At 48.0% G+C, this 15,421-nt stretch overlaps 1 long non-coding RNA gene across 1 annotated transcript; it reads right to left on the bottom strand.

Moving 5' to 3' along the window:
- Positions 1 to 5,038: 5,038 nt before the first annotated feature.
- Positions 5,039 to 7,028, bottom strand: LOC135975677 (uncharacterized). Its single transcript, XR_010592666.1, has 2 exons — positions 5,968 to 7,028; positions 5,039 to 5,811 (listed from the first exon to the last, which is right to left on the bottom strand). It is a non-coding gene; the product is annotated as an uncharacterized LOC135975677 (long non-coding RNA).
- Between the last annotated feature and the right edge of the window lie 8,393 nt (positions 7,029 to 15,421).

Below are 15,421 nucleotides of genomic sequence, written 5' to 3' on the forward strand. Positions count from 1 at the left end.
AATACCACGTTTGCCGGCACCCAGATGACATATGTCGATGGTGAGCTGAGCTGAGCTGAGCTGAGCGGGCTCCATGCTTGGCGTGGTATGTTGTCTGCACAGGTAACCCAGGTAAAAAGGTGTGAATCGATTGTCTGCCGTTGCTGTGACGGGGGAGGGAGGTGCCTGACGACATGTACCCAGAACGCCCCGCGACACTGTTTTTCATCATTCAGGCATTGGGATTTCAACCCAGAATTCCAGTGGGCGGCAGAGACTGCAGGAACTGTGGGATAGCTACCCACAGTGCAACGCTCCGGAAGTCGACGCTAGCCTCGGTACTATGGACGCGGTCCGCCGACTTCATGCACTTAGAGCATTTTATGTGGGGGGACACACAATCGGCTGTATACAACCGATTTCTATAAAATCGGCTTCTATAAATTCGACCTAATTTCGTAGTGTAGACATACCCTCAGATTCTCCCATCTGTAAAATGGAGCTAATACTAGTGACCCCTCTGTGCTCACTTAGGACACGGCTTTCCGCTCCTGTGATAGGGCGTGGGGCTGGTGGGAGTGTTCCTAACAGGGTTCACCTGCGCTGGGACCTCACTCTGCTATGACCCCATTTTCACTTCAAATCCCCACACGAATGGGCAGGTGGACGGGGGTGGGGCTGCTTTAAAATAGATGGAGACCCTGCTGGGAAGAGCAGTGACCCACCGAGCTGCCTTAAGGAGGGGCTGGTCAAGCTGTGATCTCGGCTACACGCCCTGGCACGTGAGAGCTTCCCTGGAGAGGGATTTCAAGGAAGCTCAGTTTGGGGAGAACCAAAGCAAAAACTTTCAGCTTCCCTCAGGGAAGGGTCTTGTCAATTCTTGTGAGCCCCTCCCCCCTCACACCACCACTACCTATCCCCACTATAGTGATCTCAGCTATACTGGTGCTGTCGGGGTCCTTCACCAGAGTTCACTTCCCTCTACTTCAGCTTCAGCCAAGATCCCCCTCAATGCCGCCTCTTGCTGGGAAGTCTCCACAGTGCCATCCCTTTGCAAAGTCCTCGGTGGAGAGGATGACAGGACCCCTGAGCGGAGTTCTTGCCACCAGGTAGGAGCCTTGTTCCCCTCAGTCTCCGTTCAGTCCCATTATCTGACCAACTTGGGGTTCGGGTACAGTCCCAGGGAGAACCCAAAACCTCATGGAGGGTTTCAGGTAAAGCTTAGGAAGAGTTCATGAGCTGTACTTCCCCTGTTTGCTGACAGAGGGCGGCAGAGTTCCTTCTCTGAACAGTTTCTGTCTATGGAATTCTGGGTAAACAGCTGATGGAGCAGGTGTTGGCTGCTCTTTCCCCCCTTCACCAATGGGTGGCGGTAGTGAGCTGCATAACATCTGTGTTTCAGACTGCTGGGCACACACATTGCATGGGCTGGTAGCTGTGAGCTCTGCTACCAGTGCCACAGAGTTCCAGTACCAGGGTGACTGACACTCGTAAAACACAGACAAGGAGGGTGAGGCAGGTAATCTCTTATTGAACCAACTTTTGCTGCCTTTCAAGCTCCACAGAGCTCCTCAGGTCACAAGAAGCTGGAAAGCTTCTCTTCCACCATCAGAACTTGGTCCAGTAAAAGATATTACCTCACGCATCTTGTCTGTCTCATCCTGCGACCCACACAGCTGCAACAACACTCCTGAACCGGATAAGTTAGATTCTGGTCCAGTGGATGGATTGGTGCATACAGCCTGAAAGAAAATTGTACAGGGACTTTGGGGCTAGACCTGGTCAGAAACTGTTAAATATCTTCCACAAACTTTTGAAAGGAACAAATGAATCTTTCTGTGATGTCTTTGGATTTTTAGGGAAATATTTTTTGTTTTTACATTTTTCAGATTTCAAAAACTGAATTTTTTGGCTCTCCTGCAATTTTTTTTTAAATGAAACTCTTTACTGACATTGTTTCCAAAATAACTTTCTTCAGAAAATGTTTGAACAAAGTTTGACTAGCTCCACTGTAGCTCAAGCATTCTCTCCTGCCTCATTTGAGCACTGGGCCACTTGCAGCTTGGTGCTCGGTCTACTGTGAGGTCACTGGACCAGATCCACCAAGATATTTAGACTCCTAATTCCTGGTGATTTCAACAGGAGTTCAGGGCCTAAATACCTTTTGAGGTTACAGACACTGTCCCATTCTGATTCTTCAGTCCTCCAAAGTGTTGTGCCAAAACCAGGGTAGGAAAAATCTGCTATTTCAAGAGTGAAATGCAAACAAGAAAAACCTTGTCCCAGATCACAAACCGCGTTATGTTCGCTTCTCAAGTGAGCTCACAATGCCCCAGTGATGTAGGAAAGTGCAGTTAATCCTAAGTAACAGGCTGGGAAAGGGATAAAGTGTTAAGGCTGATGGGAGAAAAGGATGTATCTATAGTAACTTACCAGTATCTTAAGATGCAGGAGACTGGTTCCAGTGTCAGTCATGGGAGGCAGTGATCTGCCAGCAATAATTCTGCCTGTGGTCAAAGAAGGCGGCTATTAAATGCCCAGTGACATTATGTGCTGAAGTGTCACAACTTTGAACCTGGAAACTGCTCCCCTCCCCTGTGGTCATGTTACATCCCAGCAGCAATCAGGGGCAAGGGGTTAACTGACTGGGCTCTAAGGCTGGCCAATCGGAGAGTGAGGTGACTCTCTCCTGAAGCTATTGACACAGCCCATGCAGAAGGGGAGGTTTAGCAACAAGCAGGCTGTGGAGAGGAGACCCTGGAGGACTCTGCAGCACAAATGGCATTTGTAGCTGCTGCTGATGGTACCTTTTGTGGGGGGAGAGGCAGAGAAGTGATGGGCTTTCCCTGTGCTAGATTCAGGAAGGAGCAGTGACTGCCCAATACAAAGGGCATTAGTTGAATTTCCCAAAATAATGTCTCTAAATAACCAGTTCTGTTATTTTTGAAGTTTATTTAGGGTTCATGAAAAGGGGTTTCCCTGACCCAGGTGCAGCTCAGGGCTCTGTGGGGGGCTGTGGGGACCCAGGTGCAGCCTCCAGGGCCAAGGTGAAAGCAGTGATCCTCTGCAGAAGGGGAAATGGGGCATCTGTTTTGTGGTACCCTATCCTGAGCACAGGAGATGACCTCGAATGACTGGAGGCTGCAGGATGGAGTTACCGATGGTGCAGCGACAGAAGGAGCAGCTGTCTGCAGAACATCAGGCCACTGGGGAGCGGAGGGGTGGCTAGATCCTGATGGTCAGGAGCTTGAGGGAGAGCTAGAGACACTGCGTGCAGAGACCTCGAAACCCTGGAGAAGATGAAATTCTATAGACCGACTGAAACTAAGATAGGCATTAAGGAGTGTGGGGCACTTGGGGAATATGGCTATATGACTATGATAGATGGAGTCTATTTTGGGTTGGGGGTGAGAGCAGTCCAGAGGGGGCCTCACAAGTAAGGGAAAAGGCAGGTTTTTGTGGAGGGGGGGAAGGTATGTCACTCGGTGGCTGGCACCTGGAACTGAAGTAGGTCCTGCACCCCTGTTGGGCCAATGAAGGGGGCCAGGCAGCACCTGGGGCTATAAGGGGCAGGGGGCATTCCTGAGAGGGAGGGGCTGTGAGGAGGAACTGGCTGAGGGAGACTGGGGTAGGAAATGGCAGGAAGCATCTGCCAGAGGCCCCTGAGATGCAGAAAGTGAGCACCATGATCTGGGGGGGGGGGGGGAGGTTACAATCAAATAAATCCCTGATCTGACCTTCCTCCCCCCACACTCGGTTTGGGTTCATGTTGCCAAATAGAAGCTGAAATAAGGAGATTGTTGCAAAACCAAGACCACGGCCTTCCCCATTTTGCTATTCTCTAATGTTAGGTCCCCTCCTGCACCGCTGTTGGTGAGCGACACCTAAAGTTCACGTGGTATCTTTGCACAGGATATCGCATCCTCCCTCCAACCGCCTTCCCAAAATACGAGTCACTCCTATTGACTTCACCTGGGAGAGGCTGTCTCCCTGCAGGGAGAATCGGGCCCCGATGGCTTTCAGGCGGCTGGGTTTATAGAGGTTTGAGACCCTACAACAACGTTTTGAGCATTCCCCTGTGGTTTGGGTTCCGTGCGGCTGGGAAGCTGATGGGGGAGGGGCAGGAAGTGGACACAGAAGTAACATGGTGCTGGCCCCTCTCCCTCATCTCATCCCCTCCAGCCGCGTGCTACGAACCCCAACTGACCCTGTCCCGTGTCCCCTGGTCGTGCTCCCCGTCCCTCGGGGCAGATCATGGAGTTCTGATTTCCCAGAGTGCCTGCAATGAGATCGACAGACCCCCCCCCGCCAGGCAATACAGGGGAAATGAGCGCTTGTGGGCCAAACCAGCACCACCCGAGAGGTGCCAGACTGGGGGGAGGTTAAAAGAGAAGAGCGCTCAGCTGGAGCAGACTGCAGGGGACAGCAGGTTTCTGGCTCCCAGCTCCTGGGAAATGCTGGCTGAAGAAGGTAAGAGCTTCTTGGATGCTGATGGCTGCCCCTTGCTCCAGAGGGGCCAGAGCTGAACCCGCCCTGGGGGACTATTATTCGCTGCTAGGCTGTGAGGCCAGTTCTGGCACTCAGGAAACGGTGGCCCCACCATGCCAATGGAAGAGTTGTTCTGGGGTCATTGACCACCCCTTTCAGAGCTGCTCCTCGGTGGTTTGGCCAGAGGGGCTCTTACCACCAGAGCAGCCGGGCAGAGCGCTTGGATGTGGCCGACCAAAGGCCTTGCCCTGGCCCCTCCGGGCATCCTGAGAGAGGAACATGGTAACAGTGTCGCTGTGCTTCCTCCTTTCCCCTCGACCGGTGCACCTGGCCATTTCCCCTCCCCGTCGCTGGGGGGCCGCGCACACAGCTTTCCCTCTCTGGGATGGTGGGCTGTTCTTCCCGTGCTGGGGCCCTGTTGGGGTGGCAGAGCGACATGGGGCCATGCTGGCACTGGGGGGGAGCAGTTCACCTGGGAGGGACTCTGCCCTGCTGCGTGGCTGGGAGCATGGGCATGGCAGAGGGGCACAGGACAGGTTTATAGAAAAGGCAAAAGACGAAGGGAGACATGTTCTCGGACGGATTTTATTGTCTGTCTGTTTCTAAATGGCCCAAAGGGCTGGTCCCTGCTCGATGCCCCAGAGGAAGGCGAAAAACCTCCAGGGTCTCTGGCCAATCTGCCCTGGAGGAAAATTCCTTCCTGACCCCAAACATGGCGATCAGTTTCACCCTGTGCATGCGAGCCAGGACCACAGTGGGGAAAGGACCCACTGGTCACTATGATTACACACCGTACCCCAGGCTCCTCCAGAGTATTGTCTGTGTCCCAGCACTAACCAGCCTCCAGTGGTTTTTCTTTGCTTACATCCCAGCAGATGGGACAAGCGGCTCCCCTTAGCCCAAGAGGTGCCCCAGGCAACTTTTGAACATTGTTTCATGAATACTGTCCATGCTGGCTGTGTTTCCTTCATCTGAAAGTAAAACCAAAGCCACTGATGTCACTCAGAAATGACAAGCAGGTTCATCACCTCCTGAAAGATGAATCTTCTGACATCTGCCATCCCACTCAGCTCCTCTTAGATCTTGAGATGTGTGGTCAGCTGTAACAAACCCTTTGACACAACATAAGTTAGCAATTTTGTGGCGCTCAGGGTATGCTCATTTGTTAGACTTAAGAAATGCTTCTCTTACCTCTCCTTTGAGCCAATTCTGTTGCTTTATTGAATGAAGGGTCTTTTTCATGGTTTCATATTTTGAGATCCAATTGTCCTTTCAAGTGTTGGATCTGTTCAGCTCCATTCCTATTCCCTTCTACTCCAGTACTGAGCCTCTGTAACTCTTCTCCTGAAAAGACACATCAGCTCAGAAACTAGTTCCTGGAAAGCACAGCCGTGGCTGTAGAGATCAGCATTTGCTTATTATCAGATTTACAGGCCCACAAATGTACATGATGCATCATGATCTGTTCCATTTGGCAATAAGAGAATCCGAAACGCTCACCTCCTAGTCAGTGATGGGCTGCTGCATTGTGGGTTTGTAACTTGATAAGTGATTATCTTCCCATTCTAGTTAAGGAAGGCAACTTTGTTTTCTCTGCAGATCTGGCAACATGTGTTCCTAAGACATATGACTGCTTATAGTCCTCAATCCCTAGGAGATCAGATCAGCTGCATTTCTTTCACCTGAAGGGAAACCAGATCCATCAATTTCTCCATTAGGAGGGGAGTCCCTTACCTCATGGCAGCAGTGCTGAGTTTAGCTTGTTTCCTTTCTGTAGATATCACAGAGCTTCTAGGAACTTCCCGAAGTTGTCACACCCTCAACATTCAAATCAGTTGCATTTCTCTCATCTGAAAGTATAAGAGGATCTATTCATTTCCACGTGAATGTTAAAGAAACGTGCTTTTTTCCTTACGAACGGACATGCCTGGTTCAGCAAGTTGCATTTGCATTCATCCCTTCTAGAACAAAACAGCCCTCTGGTTTCCTTCCATCTGGAGATAAGATGTGACCTGTTAATCTGCGCTGTAAGTGTTGCTTTAGCACAAGATTCATTTGACAACCAGGGAAACTTAAATGCTTACCTCCATGTCTGTGATGTTCTCCTGACTTACTTCAGATTCAGATTTGTTACTAGCTGAACTATTTGATGTGACTAGTTTTTTTGTTTTGTTTCTCCTTGAAATAACAGCATCTTGTCACTGCAGTCCTCAATGGATTGAGCACCTGGCAAGTCCAAGTTGCTTTGTCTTGCATCTGCTTTTCATATTCTCCCCATGACAAGTGAGGTCCACCACAGATCTTCTCCCTGAAGAAAAATCCACACCACTTGATATACCAGTCTCCAAACATCCATGAGTTTTTCTTACCTCCTTGCCTGGGACAGCCACTTACCCACACTTCTCCCTGGTAGGAATGACCACCTAGTCTGTTCATATCTCATATTAGAAAAACCTGCAATCAATGTTTGACAGAATTATTTATTATTACTCATTACCAGCTATGAAGAGTCATCAATGGAGAAGGTTCCTTACTATCCAGATCATTAAGCTTCTAGAGACCTTTCCGTGCTCACCTACTTGTCAGCAACGTTCTACCGCAAGACTTTGATTCTTACAGGTACAGCCAGATACCCTGGCTAAAACTTGAAGCATATAAGTGGCTGCTTGTCTTTTTCTGAACTAGAAGTAAAAGATGCTTTTCTTCTCTGTGGACAGGTCTTACCTGGCTGACTTTTTTTCTTAAATTCAGCAGCCTCTTATCATCCTCCCTTTAATTGGAAGAGCTTCATTTCATCTGAAAATAGAAAGACAGCCTTTAATTCCTGCCCCAATGCTGTGAGGAGGTGCCTTCCTTACCTCTTGATAGAAATGATCAGTTCCACTTTTTTCTTGACATTTGATAAATAAGCAACAATGATCACTTCTGTATAAAATAGAATCTGTTGGAAAATTTATCTCTGCAAATGCGAGAGCAGCTGAAATGCTCATCTTCACACTCTGGTTAGCTGCACTTTTTGGAAGGAAAAAGGAGCAAAGATCATCATCATTAGTTAGAATTACTGACTACTTACATCTGAAACAGTAGCTCCCATTTTTATTGCTTTATAAAGTAAAACAACTTCTTGTGCTCTTTAGAGATGAAGATTTCATCAGTTACATTTCCTCCACCTGTAAGTATGAACAGAATCATTGACTATTATGGGAATGGCGTATTGCATTTCTTACCTCCTTAAAAGGATGGATCAGCTCATTCCTGGATTGAACAAGTGGCAAGTCCATGTTGCTTTGTCTTGCGTCTGCTTTTCATACTCTCCCCATGACAAGTCAAGTCCACCACAGTTCTTCTCCCAGAAAGGAAAATCCACACCACTTGATATACACATGGATGGTTGGAGACTGGTATTTCTTACCTCCTTGCCCGGGACAAGAAACTTACATTCACTTCTCCCAGGTAGGAATGTCCACCTGGTCTGTTCATATCTCATATTCGAAAAACCTGCAATCAATGTTTGACAGAATTGTTTATTATTACTCATTACCAGCTAAGAAGAGTCATCAATGGAGAAGGTTCCTTAGCATCCAGATCATTAAGCTTCTAGAGACCTTTCCGTGCTCACCTACTTGTCAGCAATGTTCTACCGCAAGACTTTGATTCTTAGAGGAACAGCCAGCTACCCTGGCTAAAATTTGAAGCATATAAATGACTGCTTACCTTTTTCTGAACTAGAAGAAAAAGATGCTTTTCTTCCCTGCGGCCCGGTCTTACCTGGCTGACTTATTTCTGAAATTCAGCAGGCTCCCTTTAATTGGAAGACCTTCATTTCACCTGAAAATAGAAAGAGAGCCTTTCATTCCTGCCCCCATGCTGTGAGGAGGTGCCTTCCTTACCTCTTGATAGAAATGTTCAGTTCCACTTATTTCTTGACCTTTCATGAATAAGCAACAATGATCACTTCTGTACAAACAGGATCAGTTGGACAATTTATCTCTGCAAATGCGAGAGCAGGTGAAATGCTCCTCTTCACACTCTGGTTAGTTGCACTTTTCCTTTGTTACATCCTTGTAGGAAAAACCAACCATTATCCAGGAAGGAAAAAGAAGCAAAGATCATCAGAATTGCTTAGAATTACTGACTACTTACATCTGAACCAGTAGCTCCCATTTTTATTGCTTTATTCAGTAAAGCAACTTCTTGTCCTCTTTAGAGATGAAGATTTCATCAGTTACATTTCCTCCACCTGAAAGTATGACCAGAATCATTTACTATTATGGGAATAGCGTATTGCATTTCTTACCTCCTTAAAATGATGGATCAACTCTTTCCTGGATTGAGCAACTGGCAAGTCCGTGCTGCTTTGTCTTGCGTCTGCTTTTCATACTCTCCCCATGAGAAGTCAAGTCCACCACAGTTCTTCTCCCAGAAAGTAAAATCCACACCACTTGATATACACATGGATGGTTGGAGACTGGTATTTCTTACCTCCTTCCCCGGGACAACCTCTTATCCTCACTTCTCCCTGGTAGGAATGTCCACCTGGTCTGTTCATATCTCATATTCGAAAAACCTGCAATATTTGACAGAATTGTTTATTATTACTCATTACCAGCTATGTAGAGTCATCAATGGAGAAGGTTCCTTACTATCCAGATCATTAAGCTTCTAGAGACCTTTCCGTGCTCACCTACTAATCAGCAATGTTCTACCGCAAGACTTTGATTCTTAGAGGAACAGCCAGCTACCCTGGCTAAAACTTGAAGCATATAAATGGCTGCTTGCCTTTTTCTGAACTAGAAGTAAAAGATGCTTTTCTTCCCTGTGGCCAGGTCTTACCTGGCTGACTTTGTTTCTTAAATTCTGCAGCCTCTTATCATCCTCCCTTTAATTGGAAGACCTTCATTTCACCTGAAAATAGAAAGTGAGCCTTTAATTCCTGCCCCCATGCTGTGAGGAGGTGCCTTCCTTACCTCTTGATAGGAATGATCAGTTCCACTTATTTCTTGACCTTTGATGAATAAGCAACAATGATCACTTCTGTACAAACAGGATCAGTTGGAAAATTTATCTCTGCAAATGCGAGAGCAGGTGAAAAGCTCCTCTTCACACTCTGGTTAGTTGCACTTTTTGGAAGGAAAAAGGAGCAAAGATCATCATCATTGGTTAGAATAACTGACTACTTACATCTGAACAAGTAGCTCCCATTTTTATTGCTTTATTCAGTAAAGCAACTTCTTGTGCTGTTTAAAGATGAAGATTTCATCAGTTACATTTCCTCCACCTGAAAGTATGACCAGAATCATTGACTATTATGGGAATGGCGTGTTGTATTTCTTACCTCCTTAAAAGGATGGATCAGCTAATTCCTGGATTGAGCAACTGGAAGTCCATGTTGCTTTGTCTTGCGTCTGCTTTTCATACTCTCCCCATGACAAGTAAAGTTCACCACAGTTCTTCTCCCAGAAAGTAAAATCCACACCACTTGATATACACATGGATGGTTGGAGACTGGTATTTCTTACCTCCTTGCCCGGAAGAAGAAATTACCCTCACTTTTCCCTGGTAGGAATGACCACCTGGTCTGTTCATATCTCATATTAGAAAAACCTGCAATCAATGTTTGACAGAATTATTGATTATTACTCATTACCAGCTATGAAGAGTCAAAAATGGAGAAGGTTCCTTAGCATCCAGATCATTAAGCTTCTAGACCTTTCAGTGCTCACCTACTTGTCAGCAATGTTCTACCCCAAGACTTTGATTCTTAGAGGTACCGCCAGCTACCCTGGCTAAAATTTGAAGCATATAAATGGCTGCTTGCCTTTTTCTGAACTAGAAGTAAAAGATGCTTTTCTTCCCTGTGGCCAGGTCTTACCTGGATGAATTTTTTTCTTAAATTCTGCATCCTCTAATCATCCTCCCTTTAATTGGAAGAAATTCATTTTACCTGAAAATAGAAAGAGAGCCTTTAATTCCTGCCCCTATGCTGTGAGGAGGTGCCTTCCTTACCTCTTCATAGAAATGATCAGTTCCACTTATTTCTTGACATTTGATAAATAAGCAACAATGATCACTTCTGTACAAACAGGATCGGTTGGACAATTTATCTCTGCAAATGCAAGATTAGGTGAAATGCTCATCTTCACACTCTGGTTAGTTGCACTTTTTCTTTGTTACATCCTTGTAGGAACAACCAACCATTATCCAGGAAGGAAAAAGGAGTAAAGATCCTATTATGGGAATGGCGTTTTGTTTTTCTTATCTCCTTAAAAGGACGGATCTGCTAAGTTCTTCCTGTAACCTAGAGCCATCTGTCATCCTTGCATCTCAAAATATGACCTGCGGCAAAGATCAATGTTTGACAGAGTATTTTTGTCATGCAACAAATGATTTGTCATTGGATTCATTTTGTAACAGGGAGTATAAATGCTCACCTTCTGTGTGATGAATTGCTGCATTGGTTTATCTTTTTCTCTCCATACAATCAACTGTTTTGTTAAAAATCGTGTAGGTATAAGTGGCTTCCTTATTCTTGATTAGAACAAGTACATACTTCCGTAACCTCTCAGAAGCTTTGGTTACGTATATTGCTTAATTCTTATCACACTGCTTGTAGCCTTTGACAGCAAAGGCTAGATTCACTTCCTTCACCTGAAAACACTCAGATTGGTTAGTTTCCACTCCATTGCTATGGGAAGGTGCATTCCTTACCTCTTGATAGGAACAGTTTCACTTACTACTTCAGTGGTACAATATGAACTTCTGACAGACAAGCTACAGTGATCAAATCAACAGAAATAGGAACAATTGCAATGTCCTCTCTTGAAAGGTAAGAACCAAGCTGATGCCAGCTCTCCGCTATGGACAATTGTACCCTTTGCTTTTCTGAATTGTACAATGCCTGCATTGTTAACCCCTAGTAGTGACAACTGGCTGCTTCTTACCCCCATCCACTTCTGTGCTTCTCCTTTCTCTTCTCTTCTATCCTCTTTGACAACTCCTTTTTTTGTCTCTCCTCTTCCGTTCCCCTTAGTTCCCTGGTGTTTCTCACTAACTGGTTTGATTTCCCCCGCCCCCTCCTCCCTTATCTGATGCCTCATTTCCACTCTCTCCAGCCTTGTCTCTGCCTTGTTTCCTTCCCCCTTATAGGAATACTTTCCTTCACCCTCTGTGTCTCACTTTCCCATCTTTAGCAATGGAAGCAGGTTGGTCCCAGAAGGCCCTGCTCCAACACCCTAGTCCCTGTACTCAGACCTACAGGCAGCAGCCATGTGCTCTGAGCGACATCCTGGTATGAAATGCGGCAGCCCCTGGTGGCCAACCCGACAATCATTGCATCACAGCAGAGTCACGGGTGGTCATCACCTCCTCCTTTGGTGGTGACCTGCCCCACATCCCCCAGGGGAGCTGTAGGGGGAAGGCTCTGGCTGGCTCTAAACTCTCAAATGAGTCAAATTACACTTCAGATCTGGACTCACCAGCTGGGGCTCTGTGACAGTGAATTCCAGGGTCATGAACGGCTCCTTTCCCTGTGATTTGGATGGAGTGGGACTTACACAGCCCTCACCTATGGAAGCTTAAATCATAGTTCCCATCCCCTGAATGTTCCCACCTCTGGGTTTGTCTAGGTCACCACGCCTACAGTGGAATGTTCCACCTCCATCATAATGGGCCAATTCTGAGCAGTGCTGAGTTCCTGCATCTCCCTCTGGAACCAGTGAGAGCTGTGGGTTCCCAGCCTCTCTCAGGACTACCCCTGTTGGCTGCGTTTCATGGCACCGTGCTGTGCCCTCCATCTTGTGTTCTAGGTTGAGGGCTGCAGACCCACCCGGGGACTGACAGCCAGCACCTCCTGTACAGGGGAATACAGGCAGGGCTTTCACTGTTCGCTGGAGATGGGCAGATACCAGAACCATCCCTCCACCCTTCCATGATCGCTGGGGGCTCTGATAAAAGGACACCTGTTGTTGGCTGTGTGCCCATACCTTGTCCTGGCTCTTCCCAGGTAGCTGGCCTCTCCGACCTCAGTCAAACTGCACAAAAGGCAACAGACTCGTTCAGTGGCAAAGATGCTTGGCCAGGTTTGATGTCAACAAAGCACTTGTACTAACACCCTATAGACTCTGCATGGACCCTACGATATGTACGCCCATGAGAATGGACCAGCTCAGTCAGGAGGTTGGGCTTTTAGAGTTTTCCAGTGAGCTGGGTCAGCTCTGCAAACTCATTCCACCACAAAAATTTGTACTTCACTGGCTGGTTTGGGTTCAGTCTGTGCTGGTGTAAGGACAATGTCTGTGAGAACTAGAGACGTGTCAACAGGAAGTGGAGATGAAATAGTTGTTTAGCTATATTGTAGAGGGGAGGTTAATGAGAGCTAGAACTGAAGGGAGAGGGAAAGACAGATCTCTCAATGGCCTCTGATTATCTCACTCAGAAACATAATTCCATAAAACATAAGCAGGGAAGAAGATAGAAGTGGTGTTTTGCTTACTTCTCCCAGTTCAGGATGTGCCCCAGTGTTCCTTATGACCCATTTATGGGAATATTGGACACTGAGGTTGATGCATGGGCCATATTTATATCATTACCAAAATCCTTCACACTGAAAAGCAATGAGTAACTGGAAGACCCGATGACTGTTGCATGAACAAACTCCAGAAAGGAAGAGGGAAGAATGGACAAAGGAAGGGGTGGATAAAAGGAGGAAAAAATAAACGTGACTCAATTTACACTCTCGAGGAAAATAATAATAAAGTAGATTCAGAACTGTAATAGATTTTGGTTCTAGCACTTGTGCTAGGTGTCCACCTGTAAGGGTTGAACTGCAGCCAGCATCTTAGCTCTTCTCCAGATCTCAGAGGCAGCGGGACCTAAGGGAGGCTAGAAAGGTGCAGAAGCTGAGCTCTGACATGGTGCTCAGTGGACTCGCCCTCTAAGTCCCTTATTACCTGGTGCTTACAATAATGGGCAGATAGCAAATTGCTGGCCTTGACCAGTGATGGTCCCTTGGGTTCCAGTTCCTGTCCCAGACAGGTTCCTTGCTGTGATCCCACCTCACACATGTAGGTTCCTGTGTCAGTTGTTTGCTTTCTTCAGAGATGTGAAACCCTCTTCCAAATACCAACCAGTCCCTTTCACTCATCAGCTCCTTCTTTTCCTCCAGTTCCATTGTTTCTGCCATTCCACATCTATGGGGTTTGGGTTTTCCAGGGTCCTGAATCTACACTCCCTGCTGAGATCTGACCCTTCCGAATCCTTGATCTTGGGTGGGCTCTGATTTAACATGAGGTCTGTAATGTCTGAATCCTGACTGAGACAGCAAGGAGAGGAAAGGGTCAACAGGCTTCCTTGGAAGGGTGGGAAAGTACGAGACCCATTCCAAAGGTGGGGGAGGGGGGATGAGCTGGCATCTAGAAGGAGAGGTTGAAATCTTACCATCATAGGGAAGCACACTATTGCCAACCCTTGATTTTAAAAAATCATGAACACACCTCCCCAGAATCATGAGATTTGTCTTCATGTTTTTGACCCTTCAGAGGGAGTCACATTTTCAAGCTTTCCTCTGCAACCATGACAGCTACAAACCATTTTTTTTTTAAAGAAAAGCAGAGATTCGCATGTAATGCCATGACTCTAGGGGCTGGGCCTCTCACTTCATCCTGTTTGAGCTCCTTGCCATTCATGGGGAGGACCAACACTAGCTCCAGCTGGCTGCAGAATGAACTCAGAACAATGGTTTTAGTCAGTTCCACTTGCAGCCTGTGGTGTACGGACCTGCAAGGCTGTCATCTGTCCTTTGCCCCTTAAAAGAAAAGCCGTGGCCCCCTTAATCTCTCTGCTGCTGCCTTCCCTGGGCGTTCGTTCGAAGTGCCTGTAGTTACTGATGTGGTTTGGGTTCCATGCGGCTGGGAAGCTGATGGGGGAGGGGCAGGAAGTGGACACAGAAGTAACATGGTGCTGGCCCCTCTCCCTCATCTCATCCCCTCCAGCCGCGTGCTACGAACCCCAACTGACCCTGTCCTGTGTCCCCTGGTCGTGCTCCCCGTCCCTCGGGGCAGATCATGGAGTTCTGATTTCCCAGAGTGCCTGCAATGAGATCGACAGACCACCGCCCCCCCCCCCCCCCCCGCCAGGCAGTACAGGGGGAATGAGCGCTTGTGGGCCAAACCAGCACCACCCGAGAGGTGCCAGACTTGGCGAGGGGGGGTTAAAAGAGAAGAGCGCTCAGCTGGAGCAGACTGCAGGGGACAGCAGGCGTCTAGCTCCCAGCTCCTGGGAAATGCTGGCTGAAGGCAAGAGCTTCTTGGATCCCCAATGGCCCCATCTGGAGCAAGGGGCAGCCAGAGTTGAACCCGCCCTGGGGGACTATTATTCGCTGCTAGGCTGTGAGGCCAGTTCGGGTGCTCAGGAAGCGGTGGCCCCGCCGCTCCTCGGTGGCTTGGCCAGAGGGGCTCTTACCACCAGAGCAGCCGGGCAGAGCGCTTGGATGTGACCGACCAAAGGCCTTGCCCTGGCCCCTCCGGGCATCCTGAGAGAGGAACATGGTAACAGTGTCGCTGTGCATCCTGCTTTCCCCTCGACCGGTGCACCTGGCCATTTCCCCTCCCCGTCCCTGGGGGGCCGCGCACACAGCTTTTCCCTCTCTGGGATGGTGGGCTGTTCTCCCCTGTGCTGGGGCGCTGTTGGGGTGGCAGAGCGACATGGGGCCATGCTGGCACTGGGGGGGGAGCAGTTCACCTGGGAGGGACTTTGCCCTGCTGCATAGCTGGGAGCACGGGCATGGCAGAGGGGCACAGAACAGGTTTATAGAAAAGACAAAAGACAAAGGGAGACATGTTCTCTGACGGATTTTATTGTCTGTCTGTTTCTAAATGGCCCAAAGGGCTGGTCCCTGCTCGATGCCCCAGAGGACGGCGAAAAACCTCCAGGGTCTCTGGCCAATCTGCCCTGGAGG

The sequence above is a fragment of the Chrysemys picta genome, chromosome 14 (genome assembly GCF_011386835.1).
Source record: "Chrysemys picta bellii isolate R12L10 chromosome 14, ASM1138683v2, whole genome shotgun sequence".
Lineage (NCBI taxonomy): Eukaryota > Metazoa > Chordata > Testudines > Emydidae > Chrysemys > Chrysemys picta.